Source organism: Oncorhynchus keta, chromosome 34 (assembly GCF_023373465.1).
Source record: "Oncorhynchus keta strain PuntledgeMale-10-30-2019 chromosome 34, Oket_V2, whole genome shotgun sequence".
In the NCBI taxonomy this organism is placed as follows: domain Eukaryota; kingdom Metazoa; phylum Chordata; class Actinopteri; order Salmoniformes; family Salmonidae; genus Oncorhynchus; species Oncorhynchus keta.
In genome coordinates, this window is record NC_068454.1 from 77,879,701 (window position 1) to 77,891,611 (window position 11,911).

The 11,911-nt window shown below is 44.1% G+C and overlaps 1 protein-coding gene across 5 annotated transcripts in view; it reads right to left on the reverse strand.

Annotated features, from left to right (window-relative positions):
• The window catches only part of LOC118379183 (inward rectifier potassium channel 2), a 29,504-nt gene extending 21,461 nt beyond the window's left edge, over positions 1–8,043 (reverse strand). For all 5 annotated transcript variants that reach the window (XM_052495110.1, XM_052495113.1, XM_052495111.1 and 2 more), the window contains exon 1: positions 7,874–8,043. The gene's annotated coding sequence lies outside the window, so the exon portion shown is untranslated. The remainder of the gene's footprint in view (positions 1–7,873) is intronic.
• Positions 8,044–11,911: the final 3,868 nt, after the last annotated feature.

The following is an 11,911-nucleotide window of genomic DNA, read 5'->3' on the forward strand; positions in this document are numbered from 1 at the left end:
CTCCCTCTCTCCATCCCTCTCTCCATCCCTCGCTCCATCCCTCTCTCTCCCTCCCTCACTCCATCCCTCTCTTCATCCCTCTCTCCATCCCTCTACTCCATCCCTCACTCCCTCCCTCTCTCCATCCCTCTCTCCATCCCTCTCTCCATCCCTCTCTCCATCCCTATCTCCATCCCTCACTCCATCCTTCTCTCCATCCCTCTCTCCATCCCTCACTCCATCCCTCTCTCCATCCCTCTCTCCATCCTTCTCTCCATCCCATTCTCCAACCCCCTCTCCCTCCCTCTCTCCATCCCATTCTCCATCCCCCTCTCCCTCCCTCTCTCCATCCTTCTCTCCATCCCATTCTCCATCCCTCTCTCCATCCCTCTCTCCATCCCTCACTCCATCCTTCTCTCCATCCCTCTCTCCATCCCTCACTCCATCCCTCTCTCCATCCCTCTCTCCATCCTTCTCTCCATCCCATTCTCCATCCCCCTCTCCCTCCCTCTCTCCATCCCATTCTCCATCCCCCTCTCCCTCCCTCTCTCCATCCTTCTCTCCATCCCATTCTCCATCCCTCTCTCCATCCCTCTCTCCCTCCCTCTCTCCATCCCTCTCTCCCTCCCTCTCTCCATCCCATTCTCCATCCCCCTCTCCCTCCCTCTCTCCATCCCATTCTCCATCCCCCTCTCCCTCCCTCTCTCCATCCCTCTCTCCATCCCCCTCTCCCTCCCTCTCTCCATCCCTCTCTCCATCCCAGCCTTGTTCTGGACAAACCTCTTTATGCTTCGAGCCAGCCCACTCCCTTCTCTCTCTCGTCCTACTCCTCTCTACTCGTCTTGTTATAAGTAAAGTACCTTAACAACAGATCAGATATTAACTTCTACATTACTACTAAGGTAGCAGCACCCTGGTTAGTTCCTGGTTGGTTTCCCCTCCCTGTCTCTCTGTCCCACTAATAAGTGTGTTCTGTCTTCATACCATCAGGACCACCACAGTGTGAACAGAGTGATGACAGCTCATCATGGAACCACTAAGGTCTGGAACTGATTACAACCTGCCACCTTTCAGTCTAATAATACACACACTGGACATTTATACAGACACACATGGAATTAATATAGACGTGAGATCCAACAACACTAGTCATTTGAGGAGAAATAGGATGACGGTCAATGTCAGCTAACTTTTCCAAAGTTATTTGGCAAAACAAGAGAAGGAGAGACACGGGCAAACATTACGCCGCCATCTTTATGACACCTGAAGAGCGCCCAGATGTCAATAATAACATTGGATAATTTGGAGTAATTCTTTCCCCTCCTCTCTCTCCTCTCTGTTCCTCTTTTTCCCTCAATTTCAATCTCTTTCTGTGCTTACGCTTTTGCGCTCTGTAATTCCACCTCTCTCTCTGTCTCTCTGTCTCTGTCTCTGTCTCTGTCTCTCTCTCTCTCTCTCTCTCTCTCTCTCTCTCTCTCTCTCTCTCTCTCTCTCTCTCTCTCTCTCTCTCTCTCTCTCTCTCTCTCTCTCTCTCTCTCTTTGTCTGTCTTTCTCTGTCTGTCTTTCTCTGTCTGTCTTTCTCTGTCTTTCTCTCTCTCTCTCTCTCTCTCTCTCTCTCTCTCTCTCTCTCTTTCTGTCTTTCTATGTCTTTCTCTCTCTCTCTCTCTCTCTCTCTCTCTCTCTCTCTCTCTCTCTCTCTCTCTCGCTCTCTCTTTCTCTCTCTCTCTCTCTTTCTCTCTTTCTCTCATTCATCCTCTCTCATTGTGTCCTTCTCTTTCTCTCTAATTCCAACTTTCTCCCTGTGTCCTTCTCTTTCTCTCTCTAATTCCTCCTCTCTCTCTGTGTCCTTCTCTTTCTCTCTAATTCCTCCTTTCTCATTGTGTCCTTCTCTTTCTCTCTCTAATTCCTCCTTTCTCTTTGTGTCCTTCTATTTCTCTCTAATTCCTCCTTTCTCGTTGTGTCCTATTTCTCTCTAATTCCTCCTTTCTCGTTGTGTCCTCTTTCTCTCAAATTCCTACTTTCTCTTTGTGTCCTTCTCTATCTAATTCCTCCTTTCTCCCTGTGTCCTTCTCTTTCTCTCTGTAATTCCTCCTCTCTCTCCCTGTGTCCTTCTCTTTCTCTCTGTAATTCCTCCTCTCTCTCCCTGTGTCTTTCTCTTTCTCTCTAATTCCTCCTTTCTCGTTGTGTCCTTCTCTTTCTCTCTCTAATTCCTCCTTTCTCTCTGTGTCCTTCTCTTTCTTTCTGTAATTCCTCCTCTCTCTCCCTGTGTCCTTCTCTTTCTCTCTAATTCCTCCTTTCTCTCTGTGTCCTTCTCTTTCTCTCTAATTCCAACTTTCTCCCTGTGTCCTTCTCTTTCTCTCTCTAATTCCTCCTCTCTCTCTGTGTCCTTCTCTTTCTCTCTAATTCCTCCTTTCTCATTGTGTCCTTCTCTTTCTCTCTCTAATTCCTCCTTTCTCTTTGTGTCCTTCTATTTCTCTCTAATTCCTCCTTTCTCGTTGTGTCCTATTTCTCTCTAATTCCTCCTTTCTCGTTGTGTCCTCTTTCTCTCAAATTCCTACTTTCTCTTTGTGTCCTTCTCTATCTAATTCCTCCTTTCTCCCTGTGTCCTTCTCTTTCTCTCTGTAATTCCTCCTCTCTCTCCCTGTGTCCTTCTCTTTCTCTCTAATTCCTCCTTTCTCGTTGTGTCCTTCTCTTTCTCTCTCTAATTCCTCCTTTCTCTCTGTGTCCTTCTCTTTCTTTCTGTAATTCCTCCTCTCTCTCCCTGTGTACGTCTCTTTCTCTCTCTAATTCCTCCTTTCTCTCTGTGTCCTTCTCTTTCTCTCTAATTCCTCCTTTCTCGTTGTGTCCTTCTCTTTCTCTCTCTAATTCCTCCTTTCTCTCTGTGTCTTTCTCTTTCTCTCTAATTCCTACTTTCTCTTTGTGTCTTTCTCTTTCTCTCTCTAATTCCTCCTCTCTCTCCCTGTGTCCTTCTCTTTCTCTCTGTAATTCCTCCTCTCTCTCCCTGTGTCCTTCTCTTTCTCTCTAATTCCTCCTTTCTCTCTGTGTCCTTCTCTTTCTCTCTCTAATTCCTCCTTTCTCTCTGTGTCTTTCTCTTTCTCTCTCTAATTCCTCCTTTCTCTCTGTGTCTTTCTCTTTCTCTCTCTAATTCCTCCTTTCTCTCTGTGTCCTTCTCTTTCTCTCTAATTCCTCCTTTCTCTCTGTGTCCTTCTCTTTCTCTCTAATTCCTGTCTTTCTCTTTGTGTCCTTCTCTTTCTCTCTGTAATTCCTCCTCTCTCTCCCTGTGTCCTTCTCTTTCTCTCTAATTCCTCCTTTCTCGTTGTGTCCTTCTCTTTCTCTCTCTAATTCCTCCTTTCTCTCTGTGTCTTTCTCTTTCTCTTTCTCTAATTCCTACTTTCTCTTTGTGTCTTTCTCTTTCTCTCTAATTCCTCCTTTCTCTCTGTGTCCTTCTCTTTCTCTCTGTGTTCCTCCTCTCTCTCCCTGTGTCCTTCTCTTTCTCTCTAATTCCTCCTTTCTCATTGTGTCCTTCTCTTTCTCTCTCTAATTCCTCCTTTCTCTCTGTGTCTTTCTCTTTCTCTCTCTAATTCCTCCTTTCTCTCTGTGTCCTTCTCTTTCTCTCTCTAATTCCTCCTTTCTCTCTGTGTCTTTCTCTTTCTCTCTCTAATTCCTCCTTTCTCTCTGTGTCCTTCTCTTTCTCTCTCTAATTCCTCCTTTCTCTCTGTGTCCTTCTCTTTCTCTCTAATTCCTCCTTTCTCTCTGTGTCCTTCTCTTTCTCTCTAATTCCTCCTTTCTCTCTGTGTCTTTCTCTTTCTCTCTCTAATTCCTCCTTTCTCATTGTGTCCTTCTCTTTCTCTCTCTAATTCCTCCTTTCTCTCTGTGTCTTTCTCTTTCTCTCTCTAATTCCTCCTTTCTCTCTGTGTCCTTCTCTTTCTCTCTCTAATTCCTCCTTTCTCTCTGTGTCTTTCTCTTTCTCTCTCTAATTCCTCCTTTCTCTCTGTGTCCTTCTCTTTCTCTCTCTAATTCCTCCTTTCTCTCTGTGTCTTTCTCTTTCTCTCTCTAATTCCTCCTTTCTCTCTGTGTCCTTCTCTTTCTCTCTCTAATTCCTACTTTCTCTCTGTGTCCTTCTCTTTCTCTCTAATTCCTCCTTTCTCTCTGTGTCCTTCTCTTTCTCTCTAATTCCCACTTTCTCTCTGTGTCCTTCTCTTTCTCTCTAATTCCTCCTTTCTCTCTGTGTCTTTCTCTTTCTCTCTCTAATTCCTCCTTTCTCTCTGTGTCCTTCTCTTTCTCTCTAATTCCTCCTTTCTCTCTGTGTCCTTCTCTTTCTCTCTCTAATTCCTCCTTTCTCTCTGTGTCTTTCTCTTTCTCTCTCTAATTCCTCCTTTCTCTCTGTGTCTTTCTCTTTCTCTCTCTAATTCCTCCTTTCTCTCTGTGTCCTTCTCTTTCTCTCTAATTCCTCCTTTCTCGTTGTGTCCTTCTCTTTCTCTCTCTAATTCCTCCTTTCTCGTTGTGTTCTTCTCTTTCTCTCTCTAATTCCTACTTTCTCTCTGTGTCCTTCTCTTTCTCTCTAATTCCTCCTTTCTCTCTGTGTCCTTCTCTTTCTCTCTAATCCTCCTCCTTTCTCTCTGTGTCCTTCTCTTTCTCTCTCTAATTCCTCCTTTCTCTCTGTGTCCTTCTCTTTCTCTGTGTCCTTTCTCTCTAATTCCTCCTTTCTCTCTATGTCCTTCTCTTTCTCTCTAATTCCTCCTTTCTCTCTGTGTCCTTCTCTTTCTCTCTAATTCCTACTTTCTCTTTGTGTCTTTCTCTTTCTCTCTCTAATTTCTCCTTTCTCCCTGTGTCCTTCTCTTTCTCTCTGTAATTCCTCCTCTCTCTCCCTGTGTCTTTCTCTTTCTCTCTCTAATTCCTCCTATCTCTCTATGTCCTTCTCTTTCTCTCTAATTCCTCCTTTCTCTCTGTGTCCTTCTTCTCTTTCTTTCTCTCTGTGTCCTTCTCTTTTCCCACTTTCTCTCTGTGTCCTTCTCTTTCTCTCTCTAATTCCTCCTTTCTCTCTGTGTCTTTCTCTTTCTCTCTAATTCCTCCTTTCTCTCTATGTCCTTCTCTTTCTCTCTAATTCCTCCTTTCTCTCTGTGTCCTTCTCTTTCTCTCTAATTCCTACTTTCTCTCTGTGTCTTTCTCTTTCTCTCTCTAATTCCTCCTTTCTCTCTGTGTCCTTCTCTTTCTCTCTAATTCCCACTTTCTCTCTGTGTCCTTCTCTTTCTCTCTAATTCCCACTTTCTCTCTGTGTCCTTCTCTTTCTCTCTAATTCCTCCTTTCTCTCTGTGTCTTTCTCTTTCTCTCTCTAATTCCTCCTTTCTCTCTGTGTCCTTCTCTTTCTCTCTAATTCCTCCTTTCTCTCTGTGTCCTTCTCTTTCTCTCTAATTCCCACTTTCTCTCTGTGTCCTTCTCTTTCTCTCTCTAATTCCTCCTTTCTCCTGTGTCTTTCTCTTTCTCTCTCTAATTCCTCCTTTCTCTCTGTGTCCTTCTCTTTCTCTCTCTAATTCCTCCTTTCTCTCTGTGTCTTTCTCTTTCTCTCTCTAATTCCTCCTTTCTCTCTGTGTCCTTCTCTTTCTCTCTCTAATTCCTACTTTCTCTCTGTGTCCTTCTCTTTCTCTCTAATTCCTCCTTTCTCGTTGTGTCCTTCTCTTTCTCTCTCTAATTCCTCCTTTCTCCCTGTGTCCTTCTCTTTCTCTCTAATTCCTCCTTTCTCTCTGTGTCCTTCTCTTTCTCTCTCTAATTCCTCCTTTCTCCCTGTGTCCTTCTCTTTCTCTCTAATTCCTCCTTTCTCGTTGTGTCCTTCTCTTTCTCTCTCTAATTCCTCCTTTCTCTCTGTGTCCTTCTCTTTCTCTCTAATTCCTCCTTTCTCTCTGTGTCCTTCTCTTTCTCTCTCTAATTCCTCCTTTCTCTCTGTGTCCTTCTCTTTCTCTCTAATTCCTCCTTTCTCTCTATGTCCTTCTCTTTCTCTCTAATTCCTCCTTTCTCTCTGTGTCCTTCTCTTTCTCTCTAATTCCTACTTTCTCTTTGTGTCTTTCTCTTTCTCTCTCTAATTCCTCCTTTCTCCCTGTGTCCTTCTCTTTCTCTCTGTAATTCCTCCTCTCTCTCCCTGTGTCTTTCTCTTTCTCTCTCTAATTCCTCCTATCTCTCTATGTCCTTCTCTTTCTCTCTAATTCCTCCTTTCTCTCTGTGTCCTTCTCTTTCTCTCTAATTCCCACTTTCTCTCTGTGTCCTTCTCTTTCTCTCTCTAATTCCTCCTTTCTCTCTGTGTCTTTCTCTTTCTCTCTAATTCCTCCTTTCTCTCTATGTCCTTCTCTTTCTCTCTAATTCCTCCTTTCTCTCTGTGTCCTTCTCTTTCTCTCTAATTCCTACTTTCTCTCTGTGTCTTTCTCTTTCTCTCTCTAATTCCTCCTTTCTCTCTGTGTCCTTCTATTTCTCTCTAATTCCTCATCTCTCTCTGTGTCTTTCTCTTTCTCTCTCTAATTCCTCCTTTCTCTCTGTGTCCTTCTCTTTCTCTCTAATTCCTCCTTTCTCCCTGTGTCTTTCTCTTTCTCTCTAATTCCTCCTTTCTCCCTGTGTCCTTCTCTTTCTCTCTAATTCCTCCTTTCTCTCTGTGTCTTTCTCTTTCTCTCTCTAATTCCTCCTTTCTCTCTGTGTCCTTCTCTTTCTCTCCAATTCCTCCTCTCTCTCTGTGTATGTCTCTTTCTCTCTCTCATTCCTCATCTCTCGCTGTACTTCACAGAACACAATCCTCTGATAATGACCGAGAGAGATTTGGCACACAAGGTGGTGTGTCAGTCTGTGAAACTATATATTTTTCTCACCCTCCTACCCTTTCCATCTCTCTGACCTCTTACTATATCCCTAGCTTCAATGGACAGGGTGGATGGTAGAGGGGTAATCCTTGGCCCCGAGTCCAAAAACAGCGCTCCCTCTCACAGAGCTGCCAAACACTGGCTCACATGGCCCAGGGAACCACACACAGATAACAACATAACTTTTGATTATTTAAAATGGTGACGATTTCAGCATTATTATCATACAAATTCTGATTGTTTGACCTACAGTAAGAGTAGGTAATACAGTTCTGACCTTCAATTATGTTTTAAGTAACTAAAAAATAATAAAGTAAGGTTCTTCCCAACAGCCCGGACACAGACAGAGGTCAAATGATCAAATTATAAAAGCCTGTGGTTCCCAATGCTTCCATTGTTTAGGAATGTTTCTCCATTACCCAAAATAATCAGCCACGAAAACACAGCAATACAGGCCTTTCTTTCCCTTTTCCTTTACCTATCAGTATACAATGTACAGATATGTCTGCAGTGGGGTGAAAATCTGTCACTTTGAAGGACAGTTCCACCAAATCCCTTTGTACAATATGTTCCCACTATTCTAGTGAGGATCCCGAACAAAACAGATGGCTATTAATAACATGTCGCCAACTAAAAATACACAAAATGCAAAACAGACGAGGCTGTTTATAGTTGCTTCCTCGGAAATAAAAACCTGCCCAATACGAAAATTGACAGATTTACATTGAAAAACACTGTACAAAACAATTGTCAAATAATTAAGAGGCATTTTCAAGTGTCTACTATCTGCATGTTTCTAACAGAGAACTTTAAAACAGTGTAAACAGACATTATTCCACTGCGACATAAACTATATAATATATGTTTGTGGTTTGTCAACGATGAACAACAGCAGGTTATTTCTAATGTCCATGATGCTACCATTTATGGAAGCCTGTGCGCAAATGTCAAAACAGTTATATCGGTTAAAACAGCAAGAGTATTATGATCAAATTTGTCCAATACAAAAATGTGTATTTTGGCAACTTATTTAATGCAAAACAATTATCACTCACAGTTTTCTCCGCCTTTTTGCAGTTGTAAAGAAATTCTACAAATTTCCATTCAGAACCACCTGATTGCTTTTCTTCATATATGAATTTGTAACACAGGAGGTAGCCAGACTAATGTAAAGTGTCCGGGACGGGTGCGCTCCTCTCGCTCTGTATGCCCGTGCGCTGGCTCACACCAGGATATTACCCTCGTTGACTGACTGCTACCGGCCACGTCTCGTCGTGCGCTCTGACTGGCTCCTTCTCCCTCCAGTAACAACTGGCTACTTCAAATATCCCCCACCTGTGCTGTGTTGTGACAGTAAAACTAATGGTGTGACAGTAAAACTATTACATTCTGCATGAGATTTTATTGTCTAAAGTTTAAATGTAAAGTGGAGAATATTGGTCATACAACGTCAATGAAAAGGCATTGCGAAATGGGTAGGTTGCTCAGCAGCTAAAACACATTTTGTTACCTTCATTTCTGGTGTCATTAATAATGTACATGTTTGTCATGCAAATAAAAGGTAATTGTGTAGGAGGCGTGTATGTATGTATGTGTAGGAGGCGTGTGTGTATGTATGTGTAGGAAGCGTGTGTGTATGTATGTGTAGGAGGGGTGTGTGTATGTATGTATGTATGTGTAGGAGGCGTGTGTGCATGTATGTGCAGGAGGCGTGTGTGTATGTATGTGCAGGAGGCGTGTGTGTATGTATGTGTAGGAGGCGTGTGTGTATGTATGTGTAGGAGGCGTGTGTGTATGTATGTATGTGTAGGAGCGTGTGTGTGTATGTATGTGTAGGAGGCGTGTGTGTATGTATGTGTAGGAGGCGTGTGTGTATGTATGTGTAGGAGGCGTGTGTGTATGTATGTATGTGTAGGAGGCGTGTGTGTATGTATGTGTAGGAGGCGTGTGTGTATGTATGTATGTGTAGGAGGCGTGTGTGTATGTATGTGTAGGAGGCGTGTGTGTATGTATGTATGTGTAGGAGGCGTGTGTGAATCTATGTGTAGGAGGCATGTGTGTATGTATGTGTAGGCTGTGTGTATGTATGTGTAGGAGGTGTGTGTGTATGTGTAGGAGGCGTGTGTGTATGTATGTGTAGGACGGGTGTGTGTATGTATGTGTAGGAGGTGTGTGTGTATGTGTAGGAGGCGTGTGTGTATGTATGTGTAGGAGGGGTGTGTGTATGTAAGTATGTATGTGTAGGAGGCGTGTGTGCATGTATGTGCAGGAGGCGTGTGTGTATGTATGTGTAGGAGGCGTGTGTGTATGTATGTGTAGGAGGCGTGTGTGTATGTATGTATGTGTAGGAGGCATGTGTGTATGTATGTGTAGGAGGTGTGTGTGTGTGTGTGTGTATGTATGTGTAGGAGGCGTGTGTGTATGTATGTATGTGTAGGAGGCGTGTGTGTATGTATGTGTAGGAGGCGTGTGTGTATGTATGTATGTGTAGGAGGCGTGTGTGTATGTATGTATGTGTAGGAGGCGTGTGTGTATCTATGTGTAGGAGGCATGTGTGTATGTATGTGTAGGCTGTGTGTATGTATGTGTAGGAGGTGTGTGTGTATGTGTAGGAGGCGTGTGTGTATGTATGTGTAGGAGGCGTGTGTGTGTGTATCAAATCAAAATCAAACCAAATCACATTTATTTATATAGCCCTTCGTACATCAGCTGATATCTCAAAGTGCTGTACAGAAACCCAGCCTAAAACCCCAAACAGCAAGCAATGCAGGTGTAGAAGCACGGTGGCTAGGAAAAACTAAAGGCCAAAACCTACGAAGAAACCTAGAGAGGAACCAGGCTATGTGGGGTGGCCAGTCCTCTTCTGGCTGTGCCGGGTGGAGATTATAACAGAACATGGCCAAGATGTTCAAATGTTCATAAATGACCAGCATGGTCGAATAATAATAAGGCAGAACAGTTGAAATTGGATCAGAAGCACAGTCAGGTGGACTGGGGACAGCAAGGAGTCATCATGTCAGGTAGTCCTGGGGCACGGTCCTAGGGCTCAGGTCCTCCGAGAGAGAGAAAGAAAGAGAGAATTAGAGAGAGAGCATATGTGGGGTGGCCAGTCCTCTTCTGGCTGTGCCGGGTGGAGATTATAACAGAACATGGCCAAGATGTTCAAATGTTCATAAATGACCAGCATGGTCGAATAATAGTAAGGCAGAACAGTTGAAACTGGAGCAGCAGCATGGCCAGGTGGACTGGGGACAGCAAGGAGTCATTATGTCAGGTAGTCCTGGGACATGGTCCTAGGGCTCAGGTCAGTTGAAACTGGAGCAGCAGCATGGCCAGGTGGACTGGGGACAGCAAGAAGTCATCATGTCAGGTAGTCCTGGGGCATGGTCCTAGGGCTCAGGTCCTCCGAGAGAGAGAGAGAAAGAAAGAGAGAAGGAGAGAATTAGAGAACGCACACTTAGATTCACACAGGACACCGAATAGGACAGGAGAGGTACTCCAGATATAACAAACTGACCCTAGCCCCCCGACACAAACTACTGCAGCATAAATACTGGAGGCTGAGACAGGAGGGGTCAGGAGACACTGTGGCCCCATCCGAGGACACCCCCGGACAGGGCCAAACAGGAAGGATATAACCCCACCCACTTTGCCAAAGCACAGCCCCCACACCACTAGAGGGATATCTTCAACCACCAACTTACCATCCTGAGACAAGGCTGTGTAGGAGACGTGTGTGTATGTATGTGTAGGCTGTGTGTATGTATGTGTAGGAGGTAAGTCGCTCTGGATAAGAGCGTCTGCTAAATGACTTAAATGTAAATGTAATGTAAATGTGTGTGTGTATGTGTAGGAGGCGTGTGTGTATGTATGTGTAGGCTGTGTGTATGTATGTGTAGGAGGTGTGTGTGTATGTGTAGGAGGCGTGTGTGTATGTATGTGTAGGCTGTGTGTATGTATGTGTAGGAGGTGTGTGTGTATGTATGTGTAGGATGTGTGTGTATGTATGTATGTGTAGGAGGCGTGTGTGTATGTATGTGTAGGAGGCGTGTGTGTATGTATGTGTAGGAGGCGTGTGTGTATGTATTTGTAGGAGGCGTGTGTGTATGTATGTGTAGGCTGTGTGTATGTATGTGTAGGATGTGTGTGTGTGTGTAGGCTGTGTGTATGTATGTGTAGGAGGCGTGTGTGTATGTGTGTGTATGTATGTGTAGGATGTGTGTGTGTGTGTGTGTATGTGTAGGCTGTGTGTATGTATCTGTAGAATGTGTGTGTGTGTGTAGGCTGTGTGTATGTATGTGTAGGAGGCGTGTGTGTATGTATGTGTAGGCTGTGTGTGTGTATGTATGTGTAGGAGGCGTGTGTGTATGTATGTGTAGGATGTGTGTGTGTATGTGTAGGCTGTGTGTGTGTATTTACGTGTAGGATGTGTGTATGTATGTGTAGGATGTGTGTGTGTATGTGTAGGATGTGTGTGTGTGTGTAGGCTGTGTGTGTGTGTGTGTAGGCTGTGTGTATGTATGTGTAGGAGGCGTGTGTGTATGTATGTGTAGGCTGTGTGTGTGTGTGTGTATGTGTAGGCTGTGTGTGTGTGTGTGTATGTGTAGGAGGCGTATGTGTATGTATGTGTAGGATGTGTGTGTGTGTGTATGTGTAGGCTGTGTGTATGTATGTGTAGGATGTGTGTGTGTTTAGGCTGTGTGTATGTATGTGTAGGAGGCGTGTGTGTATGTATGTGTAGGCTGTGTGTGTGTATGTATGTATGTGTAGGACGCGTGTGTGTATGTATGTGTAGGATGTGTGTGTGTATGTGTAGGCTGTGTGTGTGTATTTATGTGTAGGATGTGTGTATGTATGTGTAGGATATGTGTGTGTATGTGTAGGATGTGTGTGTGTGTGTGTGTGTGTGTGTGTAGGCTGTGTGTGTGTGTGTGTTTACTAATACTTCATCTGTTTTAATCTCGGTCAAATTCACCAAGGCGTGACCTATGATGTCATATCATAGCCTCTGTCATCTAATGCAAATAGGATCAGACAGCCAGCAGCGCACCGGAAGGTGATGGAAAGGAGGTTAGGGGCTGAAACCAATGATG